Here is a 15,806-nt window from a genome sequence, read left to right as displayed (position 1 = left end):
CCAGTCTGTGGCCATCAGTGATGAATGGATCTAGACTGTGCCCATCAGTGATGTCTGGATCCAGTCTGTGCCCATCAGTGATCTATGGATCCAGTCTGTGCCCATCAGTGATGTCTGGATCCAGTCTGTGCCCATCAGTGATGTCTGCATCCAGTCTGCGCCCATCAGTGATCTATAGATCCAGTCTGTGCCCATCAGTGATGTATGGATCCATTCTGTGTCCATCAGTGAAGCCTGAATCCAGTCTGTGCACATCAGTGATTTCTGGATCCAGTATATGCCCATCAGTGATGTCTGGATCCAGCCTGTGCCCATCAGTGATGTCTGGATCCAGTCTGTGCCCATCAGTGATATATGGATCCAGTCCGTGCCAATCAGTGATGTCTGGATCCAGTCTGTGCCCATCAGTGATCTATGGATCCAGTCTGTGCCCATCAGTGATGTCTGGATCCAGTCTGTCTTCTCTGAAAGACACAGGAAACCCCACGCTTTGGATTGGAGTATTAATTAAGATTTAGATAGCGGAAAGACATCCAAAGGAAATAATTCAAAAATAACGGTATCAAGGATTTTATTAAACCTGATACTAATTTAATATATCAAACAAATCATGATTAAATCTGCACTTGTAATAACAATTTACATAGCAGGAAACAACTTTTATTAAAAAAGACACATCTATATAATAAAAATCATCTTATTCAATCATCCAAGCATACAACCTCATCCATCCATTTAGACAAACCATTCATACTAAACACCAATCAATGTACGACATAAAATCTATAAGAAAATTCATCATAATTAATTCATCTGAAAGATTTATAGAAAGAACATGAAATCAATTTGACGGGCCACAGCAGATGACATCAGTGGCCTAGGCAATTAAGATGGGTCCCAGAGTTTTCTAACCACGACCTCATCTTAGTCCAAACTCGACCGGTTTCGACGTATATACTTTAGTGTAGTGACGTCTTCATCAGGAGTAACAAAAGTATATTCTAACATCAAGAAAGAAAGAAAATCACAGATAATACATATCAATGTGTGAAGCCCTTGTACTTGGACAAAAAACATATAACATCCATAATAAAAATATCTATAGTGGAACAATAGGTAATAATATACAAGAGCCTGCTACCAACCCGGGAAAAGTTCCAGGATGGACCTGAGGTGTCTGGCAGAAAGTAGTGCTACCCTCTTGTATTGGTGTCTCCGAGAGGCAGATAAGAGCCAGGCCATAGACAGAATCAATGCTACAGATATACAAATGTACACATAAATATCACAAGGTCAATATGTCGATCCTCCACTACAGCGGCCCACGGACAGGACACGAGAGTCACATACTTAAGATAAACCTAAAGAATATTAACTAACCTTCATTCATGCAATGGAAGGCTGTGCGTCTCTTCCTTAAATTGTACGCTGTGTTCACTTATATTAAACAATAGCTTCTCCGTAGAAGTTCCTGCAGATAGCGAAGTGTATGGACGCCAACGTTCTTCTCGAGAATGTCCAAACGCTCGTTCAACCAGCGGTCATAAATTTGAAGGTGACTCCCCGGATCCAGGGTTGGCTGCACCTGATGTTATATGGGCCTAAACACAACACAAGAGTTTGAGTATGTGAGAGACCGATTGTTCTTACAATTATATTATTGGCTACACCCAAAGTGAATTACTTCCAATTGAAAATAAATTGATGAATTAATACCACAATTGTGACTAAACAAATACGGCTTGCTGAAAAGCTTACTATTTAGAGAATTTCAAAAAGGTAGGGGGGGAGGGGTTGCATTTGAATATTGCTCAATATTTCCGACTCCAGATTGCTTGACTCGGATGGGGTTTAACGGAAAGCCAAGGATGTAGGGCTCCCTTCTCTAAACAATAAAGGCAAGAAGCGATTTGGAAAACCGCCGTGATTCGAAAGGCCCCCACAGGACAGAATGTTTACCTTAAGCGAAAGAACTCGCCAGTTCTCACAGTAGCTAGTCACCCGTATCCCAGCTGGGTCCGATTGAAAGTGGCGTGCAACACAGTATCACCGTTTCAAGGGTATTGATATATGCGTGAAAAACATCATGTGATCACGTAATTAACCACGTGACCACAAACTGAACTGGCCTACGTTCTAAATGGCCGTACCCTCTCAGATGAAAGACGCACGTGATTAGGCAGTATACCAGTGTACTACCCGACATATATAAAATGTTATGACAGGTAGTATTTAGTTACTCGAATTCCATGGTTCCATGGTTCCATGGTATTAAGGCCCAATGTTAATGTTTTTAGATTAAATATCCACATTTGTTCCTTGTAATCTAAATTTTTTAATAGTTGGGGTTGGTTTTGTGCATATACTTTTTCTATGCAAAACCATTCCATCTGATCAGCCGTATGGCCCATCTCGACAAAATGGATTACCATTGGGGCATTGAGGTTTCGAGTTCTGATCTTTGAACGATGTTCGTTAATACGGGTACTCACTTCTCTGGTTGTTTTGCCTACATAAAACAACTGGCATGGGCAACGAATGGCATAAATGACATTCTTACTTTTACAAGTGGTAAAGGTACGAAGGGTCCACTTTCTGGTCTGTGAATCAAATGACGTAGTTTTTTTGGAAAACTTACAAGCAACACATGAAGTGCAGGGATAGTGTCCCACCACTGGGTTAGAATTGGTATCGCGGATTGTATGCACTTTAGGAAAAGTTCTACTGGCACGAGTAATCTTTTGCTTCAAATTTTTACTTTTTTTGAAAGCAAATAGAGGTCTGGGTATAGATGTTCCTGATGTATTAAGAATTCGCCAGTTTTTTAAGATGATCCCTCTAATAGCATTACTGTGTTGACAAAAAGTTGAGACACATACTAATTCATCTTTCTTTTCAATGTCTCGCTTGGGTGTCAATAAGAGGTCTCTGTTGATATATCGAGCTCTCTTTTTGGATTTTTTTATAAGTTTCTTTGGATATCCCCGTTCCAATAGTCTTTTTTCCAAAATTGCTGCATGTTTGACAAAATCTGCGATATCTGTGCAGTTACGCACAGCCTTCCATTGCATGAATGAAGGTTAGTTAATATTCTTTAGGTTTATCTTAAGTATGTGACTCTCGTGTCCTGTCCGTGGGCCGCTGTAGTGGAGGATCGACATATTGACCTTGTGATATTTATGTGTACATTTGTATATCTGTAGCATTGATTCTGTCTATGGCCTGGCTCTTATCTGCCTCTCGGAGACACCAATACAAGAGGGTAGCACTACTTTCTGCCAGACACCTCAGGTCCATCCTGGAACTTTTCCCGGGTTGGTAGCAGGCTCTTGTATATTATTACCTATTGTTCCACTATAGATATTTTTATTATGGATGTTATATGTTTTTTGTCCAAGTACAAGGGCTTCACACATTGATATGTATTATCTGTGATTTTCTTTCTTTCTTGATGTTAGAATATACTTTTGTTACTCCTGATGAAGACGTCACTACACTAAAGTATATACGTCGAAACCGGTCGAGTTTGGACTAAGATGAGGTCGTGGTTAGAAAACTCTGGGACCCATCTTAATTGCCTAGGCCACTGATGTCATCTGCTGTGGCCCGTCAAATTGATTTCATGTTCTTTCTATAAATCTTTCAGATGAATTAATTATGATGAATTTTCTTATAGATTTTATGTCGTACATTGATTGGTGTTTAGTATGAATGGTTTGTCTAAATGGATGGATGAGGTTGTATGCTTGGATGATTGAATAAGATGATTTTTATTATATAGATGTGTCTTTTTTAATAAAAGTTGTTTCCTGCTATGTAAATTGTTATTACAAGTGCAGATTTAATCATGATTTGTTTGATATATTAAATTAGTATCAGGTTTAATAAAATCCTTGATACCGTTATTTTTGAATTGTTTCCTTTGGATGTCTTTCCGCTATCTGGATCCAGTCTGTCTACATCAGTGATGTATGGATACAGTATGTGCCCATCAGTGATGTATGGATCCAGTCTGTGCCCATCAGTGATGCATGGATCCAGCCTGTACCCATCAGTGATGTCTTGATCCAGTCTGTGCCCATCAGTGATGTCTGCATCCAGTCTGTGCCCATCAGTGATGTATGGATCCATTCTGTGCCCATCAGTGATGCCTGGATCCAGTCTGTGCACATCAGTGATGTCTGGATCCAGTCTGTGCCCATCAGTGATGCCTGGATCCAGTCTGTGGCCATCAGTGATGAATGGATCTAGACTGTGCCCATCAGTGATGTCTGGATCCAGTCTGTGCCCATCAGTGATGCATGGATCCAGTCTGTGCTCATCAGTGATGTATGGACCCAGTCTGTGCCAATCAGTGATGTCTGGATCCAGTCTGTGCCCATCAGTGATCTATGGATCCAGTCTGTGCCCATCAGTGATGTCTGGATCCGGTCTGTGCCCATCAGTGATGTCTGCATCCAGTCTGCGCCCATCAGTGATCTATAGATCCAGTCTGTGCCCATCAGTGATGTATGGATCCATTCTGTGTCCATCAGTGAAGCCTGAATTCAGTCTGTGCACATCAGTGATATATGGATCCAGTCCGTGCCAATCAGTGATGTCTGGATCCAGTCTGTGCCCATCAGTGATCTATGGATCCAGTCTGTGCCCATCAGTGATGTCTGGATCCAGGCTGTACCCATCAGTGATGTCTGCATCCAGTCTGTGCCCATCAGTCATCTATAGATCCAGTCTGTGCCCATCAGTGATGTCTGTATCCAGTCTGTGCCCATCAGTGCTGTCTGGATCCAGTCTGTGCCCATCAGTGATCTATGGATCCAGTCTGTGCCCATCAGTGATGTCTGGATCCAGTCTGTCTACATCAGTGATGTATGGATACAGTATGTGCCCATCAGTGATGTATGGATCCAGTCTGTGCCCATCAGTGATCTATGGATCCAGTCTGTGCCCATCAGTGATGTCTGCATCCAGTCTGTGCCCACCAGTGATGACTGTATCCAGTCTGTGCCCATCAATGATCTATGGATCCAGTCTGTGTCCATCAGTGATGTCTGCATCCAGCATGTGCCCAGCAGTGATGTCTGTATCCAGTCTGTGCCCATCAGTGATCTATGGATCCAGTCTGTGCCCTTCAGTGATGTCTGGATCCAGTCTGTGCCGATCGGTGATGTATGGATCTAGTCTGTGCACATCAGTGATGTCTGGATCCAGTCTGTGCCCATCTGTGATGTATGGATCCAGTCTGTACCCATCAGTGATGTCTGGATCCAGTCTGTGCCCATCAGTGATGCCTGGATCCAGTCTGTGCCCATCAGTGATGTCTGCATCCAGTCTGTGCCCATCAGTGATAGCTGGATCCAATCTGTGCCCATCAGTGATGTCTGGATCCAGTCTGTACCCATCAGTGATGTCTGGATCCAGTCTGTGCCCATCAGTGATCTATGGATCCAGTCTGTGCCCATCAGTGATGTCTGCATCCAGTCTGTGCCCACCAGTGATGTCTGTATCGCAGTCTGTGCCCATCAGAGATGCATGGATCCAGTCTGTGCCCATCAGTGATCTATGGATCCAGTCTGTTCCCATCAGTGATGTCTGCATCCAGTATGTGCTCATCAGTGATGTCTGTATCCAGTCTGTGCCCATCAGTGATGCATGGATCCATTCTGTGCCCATCAGTGATCTATGGATTCAGTCTGTGCCCTTCACTGATGTCTGGATCCAGTTGTGCCCATCTGTGATGTATGGATCCAGTCTGTGCCCATCAGTGATCTATGGATCCAGTCTGTGCACATCAGAGATGTCTGGATCCAGTCTGTGCCAATCAGTGATGCCTGGATTCGGTCTGTGCCCATTGGTGATGTCTGCATTCAGTCTGTGCCCATCAGTGATGTATGGATCCAGTCTGTGCCCATCAGTGATGTACGGATCAAGTCTGTGCCCATCAGTGATGTCTGGATCCAGTCTTTGCCCATCAGTGATGTCTGGATCCAGCCTGTGCCTATCAATGATGTATGGATCCAGTCCGTGCCCATCAGTGATGTCTGGATCCAGTCTGTGCCCATCAGTGATGCCTGGATCCAGTCTGTACCCATCAGTGATGTCTGGATCCAGTCTGTGCCCATCAGTGATGTATGGATCCAGTCTGTGCCCATTAGTGATGTCTGTATGCAGTCTGTGCCCATCCGTGATGTATGGATCAGGTCTGTGCCCATCAGTGATGTCTGCATCCAGTCTGTGCCCATCAGTGATGTATGGATCCAGTCTGTGCCCATCAGTGATGTATGGATCCATTCTGTGCCCATTAGTGATGCCTGGATCCAGTCTGTGCACATCAGTGAAGTCTGGATCCAGTCTGGGCCCATCAGTGATGTCTGGATCCAGTCTGTGCCCATCAGTGATATATGGATCCACTCTGTACCCATCAGTGATGTCTGGATCCAGTCTGTGCCAATCAGTGATGTATGTTCCCATCAGTGATGTCTGGATCCAGTCTGTGCCCTTCAGTGATGTCTGGATCCAGTCTCTTCCCATCAGTGATATATGGATCCAGTCTGTGCCCATCAGTGATGTCTGGATTCAGTCTGTGCCCATCAGTGATGCATGGATACAGTCTGTGCCCATCAGTGATCTATGGATCCAGTCTGTGCCCATCAGTGATGTCTGCATCCAGAATGTGCTCATCAGTGATGTCTGTATCCAGTCTGTGCCCATCAGTGATGCATGGATCCAGTCTGCGCCCATTAGTGATCCATGGATCCAGTCTGTGCCCTTCAGTGAGGTATGGATCCAGTCTGTGCCCATCAGTGATGTCTGGATCCAGTCTGTACCCATCAGTGATGCATGAATCCAGTCTGTGCCCATCAGTGATGTATGGATCCAGTCTGTGCACACCAGTGATGTATCGATCCAGTCTGTGCCCATCTGTGAGGTATGGATCCAGTCTGTGCCCATCAGTGATGTATGGATCCAGTCTGTGCCCATCAGTGATGTCTGGATCCAGTCTGTGCCCATCAGTGATGTATGGATCCAGTCTGTGATCATCAGTGATGTATGGACCCAGTCTGTGCACAGCAATGATGTATGGATCCAGTCTGTGCCCATCATTGATGTATGCATCCAGTCTGTGCCCATCAGTGAGGTATGGATCCAGGCTGTGCACATAAGTGAGGTATGGATCCAGTCCGTGCCCATCAGTGAGGTATGGATCCAGTCTGTGCCCATCAGTGATGTATGGATCCAGTCTGTGCACACCAGTGATGTATGGATCCAGTCTGTGCCCATCAGTGATGTATGCATCCAGTCTGTGCCCATCAGTGAGGTATGGATCCAGGCTGTGCACATCAGTGAGGTATGGATCCAGTCTGTGCCCATCAGTGAGGTATGGATCCAGTCCATGCCCATCAGTGAGGTATGGATCCAGTCTGTGCCCATCAGTGATGTCTGGATCCAGTCTGTGCCCATCAGTGATGCCTGGATCCAGTCTGTGCACATCAGTGATGTCTGGATCCAGTCTGTCCCCATCAGTGATGTCTGGATCCAGTCTGTGGCCATCAGTGATGAATGGATCTAGACTGTGCCCATCAGTGATGTCTGGATCCGGTCTGTGCCCATCAGTGATGTCTGGATCCAGTCTGTGGCCATCAGTGATGAATGGATCTAGACTGTGCCCATCAGTGATGTCTGGATCCAGTATGTGCCCATCAGTGATGTATGGATCTAGTATGTGCCCATCAGTGATGTCTGGATCCAGTCTGTGCCCATAAGTGATATATGGACCCAGTCTGTGCCCACCAGTGATGTCTGGATCCAGTCTGTGCCCATCAGTGATCTATGGATCCAGTCCGTGCCCATCAGTGATGTCTGGATCCAGTCTGTGCCCATTAGTGATGTCTGCATCCAGTCTGTGCCCATCAGTGATATATGGATCCAGTCTGTGCCCATCAGTGATGTCTGGATTCAGTCTGTGCCCATCAGTGATGCATGGATACAGTCTGTGCCCATCAGTGATCTATGGATCCAGTCTGTGCCCATCAGTGATGTCTGCATCCAGTATGTGCTCATCATTGATGTCTGTATCCAGTCTGTGCCCATCAGTGATGCATGGATCCAGTCTGCGCCCATCAGTGATCTATGGATCCAGTCTGTGCCCTTCAGTGAGGTATCGATCCAGTCTGTGCCCATCAGTGATGTCTGGATCCAGTCTGTGCCCATCAGTGATGCATGAATCCAGTCTGTGCCCATCAGTGATGTATGGATCCAGTCTGTGCACACCAGTGATGTATGGATCCAGTCTGTGCCCATCAGTGATGTATGGATCCAGTCTGTACTCATCAGTGATGTCTGGATCCAGTCTGTGCCCATCAGTGATGCCTGGATCCAGTCTGTGCCCATCAGTGATGTCTGCATCCAGTCTGTGCCCATCAGTGATGTCTGTATCCAGTCTGTGCCCATCAGTGATGCATGGATCCATTCTGTGCCCATCAGTGATCTATGGATCCAGTCTGTGCCCTTCACTGATGTCTGGATCCAGTTGTGCCCATCTGTGATGTATGGATCCAGTCTGTGCCCATCAGTGATCTATGGATCCAGTCTGTGCACATCAGAGATGTCTGGATCCAGTCTGTGCCCATCAGTGATGCCTGGATTCGGTCTGTGCCCATTGGTGATGTCTGCATTCAGTCTGTGCCCATCAGTGATGTATGGATCCAGTCTGTGCCCATCAGTGATGTACGGATCAAGTCTGTGCCCATCAGTGATGTCTGGATCCAGTCTTTGCCCATCAGTGATGTATGGATCCAGCCTGTGCCTATCAATGATGTATGGATCCAGTCCGTGCCCATCAGTGATGTCTGGATCCAGTCTGTGCCCATCAGTGATGTATGGATCAGGCCTGTGCCCATCAGTGATGTCTGCATCCAGTCTGTGCCCATCAGTGATGTCCCGCATCCAGTCTGTGCCCATCAGTGATGTATGGATCCAGTCTGTGCCCACCAGTGATGTCTGGATCCAGCCTGTGCCCATCAGTGATCTATGGATCCAGTCTGTGCCCATCAGTGATGTCTGGATCCAGTCTGTGCCCATTAGTGATGTCTGCATCCAGTCTGTGCCCATCAGTGATATATGGATCCAGTCTGTGCCCATCAGTGATGTATGGATCCAGTCTGTGCCCACCAGTGATGTCTGCATCCAGTCTGTGCCCATCAGTGATATATGGATCCAGTCTGTGCCCATCAGTGATGTATGGATCCAGTCTGTGCCCATCAATGATGTATGGATCCAGTCTGTACCCATCAGTGATGCCTGGATCCAGTCTGTACCCATCAGTGATGTCTGGATCCAGTCTGTGCCCATCAGTGATGTATGGATCCAGTCTGTGCCCATTAGTGATGTCTGGATGCAGTCTGTGCCCATCAGTGATGTATGGATCAGGTCTGTGCCCATCAGTGATGTCTGCATCCAGTCTGTGCCCATCAGTGATGTATGGATCCAGTCTGTGCCCATCAGTGATGTATGGATCCATTCTGTGCCCATTAGTGATGCCTGGATCCAGTCTGTGCACATCAGTGAAGTCTGGATCCAGTCTGGGCCCATCAGTGATGTCTGGATCCAGTCTGTGCCCATCAGTGATGTATGGATCCAGTCTGTACCCATCAGTGATGCCTTGATCCAGTCTGTGCCAATCAGTGATGTATGGATCTAGTCTGTTCCCATCAGTGATGTCTGGATCCAGTCTGTGCCCTTCAGTGATGTCTGGATCCAGTCTCTTCCCATCAGTGATATATGGATCCAGTCTGTGCCCATCAGTGATGTCTGGATTCAGTCTGTGCCAATCAGTGATGCATGGATACAGTCTGTGCCCATCAGTGATCTATGGATCCAGTCTGTGCCCAACAGTGATGTCTGCATCCAGTCTGTGCCCATCAGTGATGTCTGTATCCAGTCTGTGCCCATCAGTGATGTATGCATCCAGTCTGTGCCCATCAGTGAGGTATGGATCCAGGCTGTGCACATCAGTGAGGTATGGATCCAGTCTGTGCCCATAAGTGAGGTATGGATCCAGTCCATGCCCATCAGTGAGGTATGGATCCAGTCTGTGCCCATCAGTGATGTATGCATCCAGTCTGTGCACATCAGTGAGGTATGGATCCAGTCTGTGTCCATCAGTGAGGTATGGATCCAGTCTGTGCCCATCAGTGATGTCTGGATCCAGTCTGTGCCCATCAGTGATGTATGGATCATTTCTGTGCCCATCAGTGATGTATGGATCATTTCTGTGCCCATCAATGATGTCTGCATCCATGTTGTGCCCATCAGTGATGTATGGATCCAGTCTGTACTCATCAGTGATGTCTGGATCCAGTCTGTGCCCATCAGTGATGCCTGGATCCAGTCTGTGCCCATCAGTGATGTCTGCATTCAGTCTGTGCCCATCAGTGATAGCTGGATCCAGTATGTGCCCATCAGTGATGTCTGGATCCAGTCTGTGCCCATCAGTGATGTATGGATCCAGTCTGTGCCCATCAGTGATGTCTACATCCAGTATTTGCCTATCATTGATGTATAGATCCAGTCTGTGCCCATCAGTGAGATATGGATCCAGTCTGTGCCCATCAGTGATGTATGGACCCAGTCTGTGCACACCAGTGATGTATGGATCCAGTCTGTGCCCATCAGTGATGTATGCATCCAGTCTGTGCCCATCAGTGAGTTATGGATCCAGGTTGTGCACATAAGTGAGTTAGGGACCCAGTCTGTGCCCATCAGTGAGGTATGGATCCAGTCTGTGCCCATCAGTGATGTATGGATCCAGTCTGTGCACACCAGTGATGTATGGATCCAGTCTGTGCCCATTAGTGATTTATGCTTCCAGTCTGTGCACATCAGTGATCTATGGATCCAGTCTGTGCCCATCAGTGATGTCTGGATCCAGTCTGTGCCCATCAGTGATCTATCGATCCAGTCTGTGCCCATCAGTGATGTCTGCATCCAGTATGTGCTCATCAGTGATGTCTGTATCCAGTCTGTGCCCGTCAGTGATGCATGGATCCAGTCTGCGCCCATCAGTGATCTATGGATCCAGTCTGCGCCCTTCAGTGAGGTATCGATCCAGTCTGTGCCCATCAGTGATGTCTGGATCCAGTCTGTGCCCATCAGTGATGCATGAATCCAGTCTGTGCCCATCAGTGATGTATGGATCCAGTCTGTGCACACCAGTGAAGTATGGATCCAGTCTGTGCCCATCAGTGATGTATGGATCCAGTCTGTACTGATCAGTGATGTCTGTATCCAGTCTGTGCCCATCAGTGATGCCTGGATCCAGTCTGTGCCCATCAGTGATGTCTACATTCAGTCTGTGCCCATCAGTGATAGCTGGATCCAGTATGTGCCCATCAGGATGTCTGGATCCAGTCTGTGCCCATCAGTGATGTATGGATCCAGTCTGTGCCCATCAGTGATGTCTACATCCAGTATTTGCCTATCATTGATGTATAGATCCAGTCTGTGCCCATCAGTGAGATATGGATCCAGTCTGTGCCCATCAGTGATGTATGGATCCAGTCTGTGCCCATCAGTGATGCATGGATCCAATCTGTGCTCATCAGTGATGTATGCATCCAGTCTGTGCCCATCAGTGAGTTATGGATCCAGTCTGTGCCCATCAGTGATGTATGGACCCAGTCTGTGCACACCAGTGATGTATGGATCCAGTCTGTGCCCATCAGTGATGTATGCATCCAGTCTGTGCCCATCAGTGAGTTATGGATCCAGGCTGTGCACATAAGTGAGGTAGGGATCCAGTCTGTGCCCATCAGTGAGGTATGGATCCAGTCTGTGCCCATCAGTGATGTATGGATCCAGTCTGTGCACACCAGTGATGTATGGATCCAGTCTGTGCCCATGAGTGATGTATGCATCCAGTCTGTGCCTATCAGTGAGTTATGGATCCAGGCTGTGCACATAAGTGAGGTAGGGATCCAGTCTGTGCACATCAGTGAGGTATGGATCCAGTCTGTGCCCATCAGTGATGTATGGACCCAGTCTGTGCACACCAGTGATGTATGGATCCAGTCTGTGCCCATCAGTGATGTATGCATCCAGTCTGTGCCCATCAGTGAGTTATGGATCCAGGCTGTGCACATAAGTGAGGTAGGGATCCAGTCTGTGCCCATCAGTGAGGTATGGATCCAGTCTGTGCCCATCAGTGATGTATGGATCCAGTCTGTGCACACCAGTGATGTATGGATCCAGTCTGTGCCCATAAGTGATGTATGCATCCAGTCTGTGCACATCAGTGAGGTATGGATCCAGTCTGTGCCCATCAGTGAGGTATGGATCCAGTCTGTGCCCATCAGTGATGTCTGGATCCAGTCTGTGCCCATCAGTGATGTATGGATCATTTCTGTGCCCATCAGTGATGTATGGATCATTTCTGTGCCCATCAATGATGTCTGCATCCAGTCTGTGCCCATCAGTGATGTATGGATCCAGTCTGTACTCATCAGTGATGCCTGGATCCAGTCTGTGCCCATCAGTGATGTCTGCATTCAGTCTGTGCCCATCAGTGATAGCTGGATCCAGTATGTGCCCATCAGTGATGTCTGGATCCAGTCTGTGCCCATCAGTGATGTATGGATCCAGTCTGTGCCCATCAGTGATGTCTACATCCAGTATTTGCCTATCATTGATGTATAGATCCAGTCTGTGCCCATCAGTGAGATATGGATCCAGTCTGTGCCCATCAGTGATGTATGGACCCAGTCTGTGCACACCAGTGATGTATGGATCCAGTTTGTGCCCGTCAGTGATGTATGCATCCAGTCTGTGCCCATCAGTGAGTCATGGATCCAGGTTGTGCACATAAGTGAGGTAGGGATCCAGTCTGTGCCCATCAGTGAGGTATGGATCCAGTCTGTGCCCATCAGTGATGTATGGATCCAGTCTGTGCACACCAGTGATGTATGGATCCAGTCTGTGCCCATCAGTGATTTATGCATCCAGTCTGTGCACATCAGTGAGGTATGGATCCAGTCTGTGCCCATCAGTGATCTATGGATCCAGTCTGTGCCCATCAGTGATGTCTGCATCCAGTCTGTGCCCACCAGTGATGACTGTATCCAGTCTGTGCCCATCAGTGATCTATGGATCCAGTCTGTGTCCATCAGTGATGTCTGCATCCAGTATGTGCCCAGCAGTGATGTCTGTATCCAGTCTGTGCCCATCAGTGATCTATGGATCCAGTCTGTGCCCTTCAGTGATGTCTGGATCCAGTCTGTGCCGATCGGTGATGTATGGATCTAGTCTGTGCACATCAGTGATGTCTGGATCCAGTCTGTGCCCATCTGTGATGTATGGATCCAGTCTGTACCCATCAGTGATGTCTGGATCCAGTCTGTGCCCATCAGTGATGCCTGGATCCAGTCTGTGCCCATCAGTGATGTCTGCATCCAGTCTGTGCCCATCAGTGATAGCTGGATCCAATCTGTGCCCATCAGTGATGTCTGGATCCAGTCTGTACCCATCAGTGATGTCTGGATCCAGTCTGTGCCCATCAGTGATCTATGGATCCAGTCTGTGCCCATCAGTGATGTCTGCATCCAGTCTGTGCCCATCAGTGATGTCTGTATCGCAGTCTGTGCCCATCAGAGATGCATGGATCCAGTCTGTGCCCATCAGTGATCTATGGATCCAGTCTGTTCCCATCAGTGATGTCTGCATCCAGTCTGTGCCCATCAGTGAGGTATGGATCCAGTCTGTGCCCATCAGTGATGTATGGACCCAGTCTGTGCACACCAGTGATGTATGGATCCAGTCTGTGCCCATCAGTGATGTATGCATCCAGTCTGTGCCCATCAGTGAGTTATGGATCCAGGCTGTGCACATAAGTGAGGTAGGGATCCAGTCTGTGCCCATCAGTGAGGTATGGATCCAGTCTGTGCCCATCAGTGATGTATGGATCCAATCTGTGCACACCAGTGATGTATGGATCCAGTCTGTGCCCATAAGTGATGTATGCATCCAGTCTGTGCACATCAGTGAGGTATGGATCCAGTCTGTGCCCATCAGTGAGGTATGGATCCAGTCTGTGCCCATCAGTGATGTCTGGATCCAGTCTGTGCCCATCAGTGATGTATGTATCATTTCTGTGCCCATCAGTGATGTATGGATCATTTCTGTGCCCATCAATGATGTCTGCATCCAGGCTGTGCCCATCAGTGATGTATGGATCCAGTCTGTACTCATCAGTGATGCCTGGATCCAGTCTGTGCCCATCAGTGATGTCTGCATTCAGTCTGTGCCCATCAGTGATAGCTGGATCCAGTATGTGCCCATCAGTGATGTCTGGATCCAGTCTGTGCCCATCAGTGATGTATGGATCCAGTCTGTGCCCATCAGTGATGTCTACATCCAGTATTTGCCTATCATTGATGTATAGATCCAGTCTGTGCCCATCAGTGAGATATGGATCCAGTCTGTGCCCATCAGTGATGTATGGACCCAGTCTGTGCACACCAGTGATGTATGGATCCAGTCTGTGCCCGTCAGTGATGTATGCATCCAGTCTGTGCCCATCAGTGAGTCATGGATCCAGGTTGTGCACATAAGTGAGGTAGGGATCCAGTCTGTGCCCATCAGTGAGGTATGGATCCAGTCTGTGCCCATCAGTGATGTATGGATCCAGTCTGTGCACACCAGTGATGTATGGATCCAGTCTGTGCCCATCAATGATTTATGCATCCAGTCTGTGCACATCAGTGAGGTATGGATCCAGTCTGTGCCCATCAGTGATCTATGGATCCAGTCTGTGCCCATCAGTGATGTCTGCATCCAGTCTGTGCCCACCAGTGATGACTGTATCCAGTCTGTGCCCATCAGTGATCTATGGATCCAGTCTGTGTCCATCAGTGATGTCTGCATCCAGTATGTGCCCAGCAGTGATGTCTGGATCCAGTCTGTACCCATCAGTGATGTCTGGATCCAGTCTGTGCCCATCAGTGATCTATGGATCCAGTCTGTGCCCATCAGTGATGTCTGCATCCAGTCTGTGCCCATCAGTGATGTCTGTATCGCAGTCTGTGCCCATCAGAGATGCATGGATCCAGTCTGTGCCCATCAGTGATCTATGGATCCAGTCTGTTCCCATCAGTGATGTCTGCATCCAGTCTGTGCCCATCAGTGAGGTATGGATCCAGTCTGTGCCCATCAGTGATGTATGGACCCAGTCTGTGCACACCAGTGATGTATGGATCCAGTCTGTGCCCATCAGTGATGTATGCATCCAGTCTGTGCCCATCAGTGAGTTATGGATCCAGGCTGTGCACATAAGTGAGGTAGGGATCCAGTCTGTGCCCATCAGTGAGGTATGGATCCAGTCTGTGCCCATCAGTGATGTATGGATCCAATCTGTGCACACCAGTGATGTATGGATCCAGTCTGTGCCCATAAGTGATGTATGCATCCAGTCTGTGCACATCAGTGAGGTATGGATCCAGTCTGTGCCCATCAGTGAGGTATGGATCCAGTCTGTGCCCATCAGTGATGTCTGGATCCAGTCTGTGCCCATCAGTGATGTATGTATCATTTCTGTGCCCATCAGTGATGTATGGATCATTTCTGTGCCCATCAATGATGTCTGCATCCAGGCTGTGCCCATCAGTGATGTATGGATCCAGTCTGTACTCATCAGTGATGCCTGGATCCAGTCTGTGCCCCATCAGTGATGTCTGCATTCAGTCTGTGCCCATCAGTGATAGCTGGATCCAGTATGTGCCCATCAGTGATGTCTGGATCCAGTCTGTGCCCATCAG

The 15,806-nt window shown here is 47.7% G+C and overlaps 1 long non-coding RNA gene across 1 annotated transcript; it reads right to left on the bottom strand.

The window, feature by feature from the left end:
- Positions 1-554: 554 nt before the first annotated feature.
- On the bottom strand, positions 555-2,255 carry LOC138498123 (uncharacterized). Its single transcript, XR_011278699.1, has 2 exons — positions 1,381-2,255; positions 555-1,001 (listed from the first exon to the last, which is right to left on the bottom strand). It is a non-coding gene; the product is annotated as an uncharacterized lncRNA (long non-coding RNA).
- Between the last annotated feature and the right edge of the window lie 13,551 nt (positions 2,256-15,806).

This window comes from Ambystoma mexicanum, chromosome 5q (genome assembly GCF_040938575.1).
Source record: "Ambystoma mexicanum isolate Mex_15411 chromosome 5q, UKY_AmexF1_1, whole genome shotgun sequence".
Taxonomy (NCBI): Eukaryota; Metazoa; Chordata; class Amphibia; order Caudata; family Ambystomatidae; genus Ambystoma; species Ambystoma mexicanum.
This window is presented reverse-complemented; position numbering and strand designations above follow the sequence as displayed.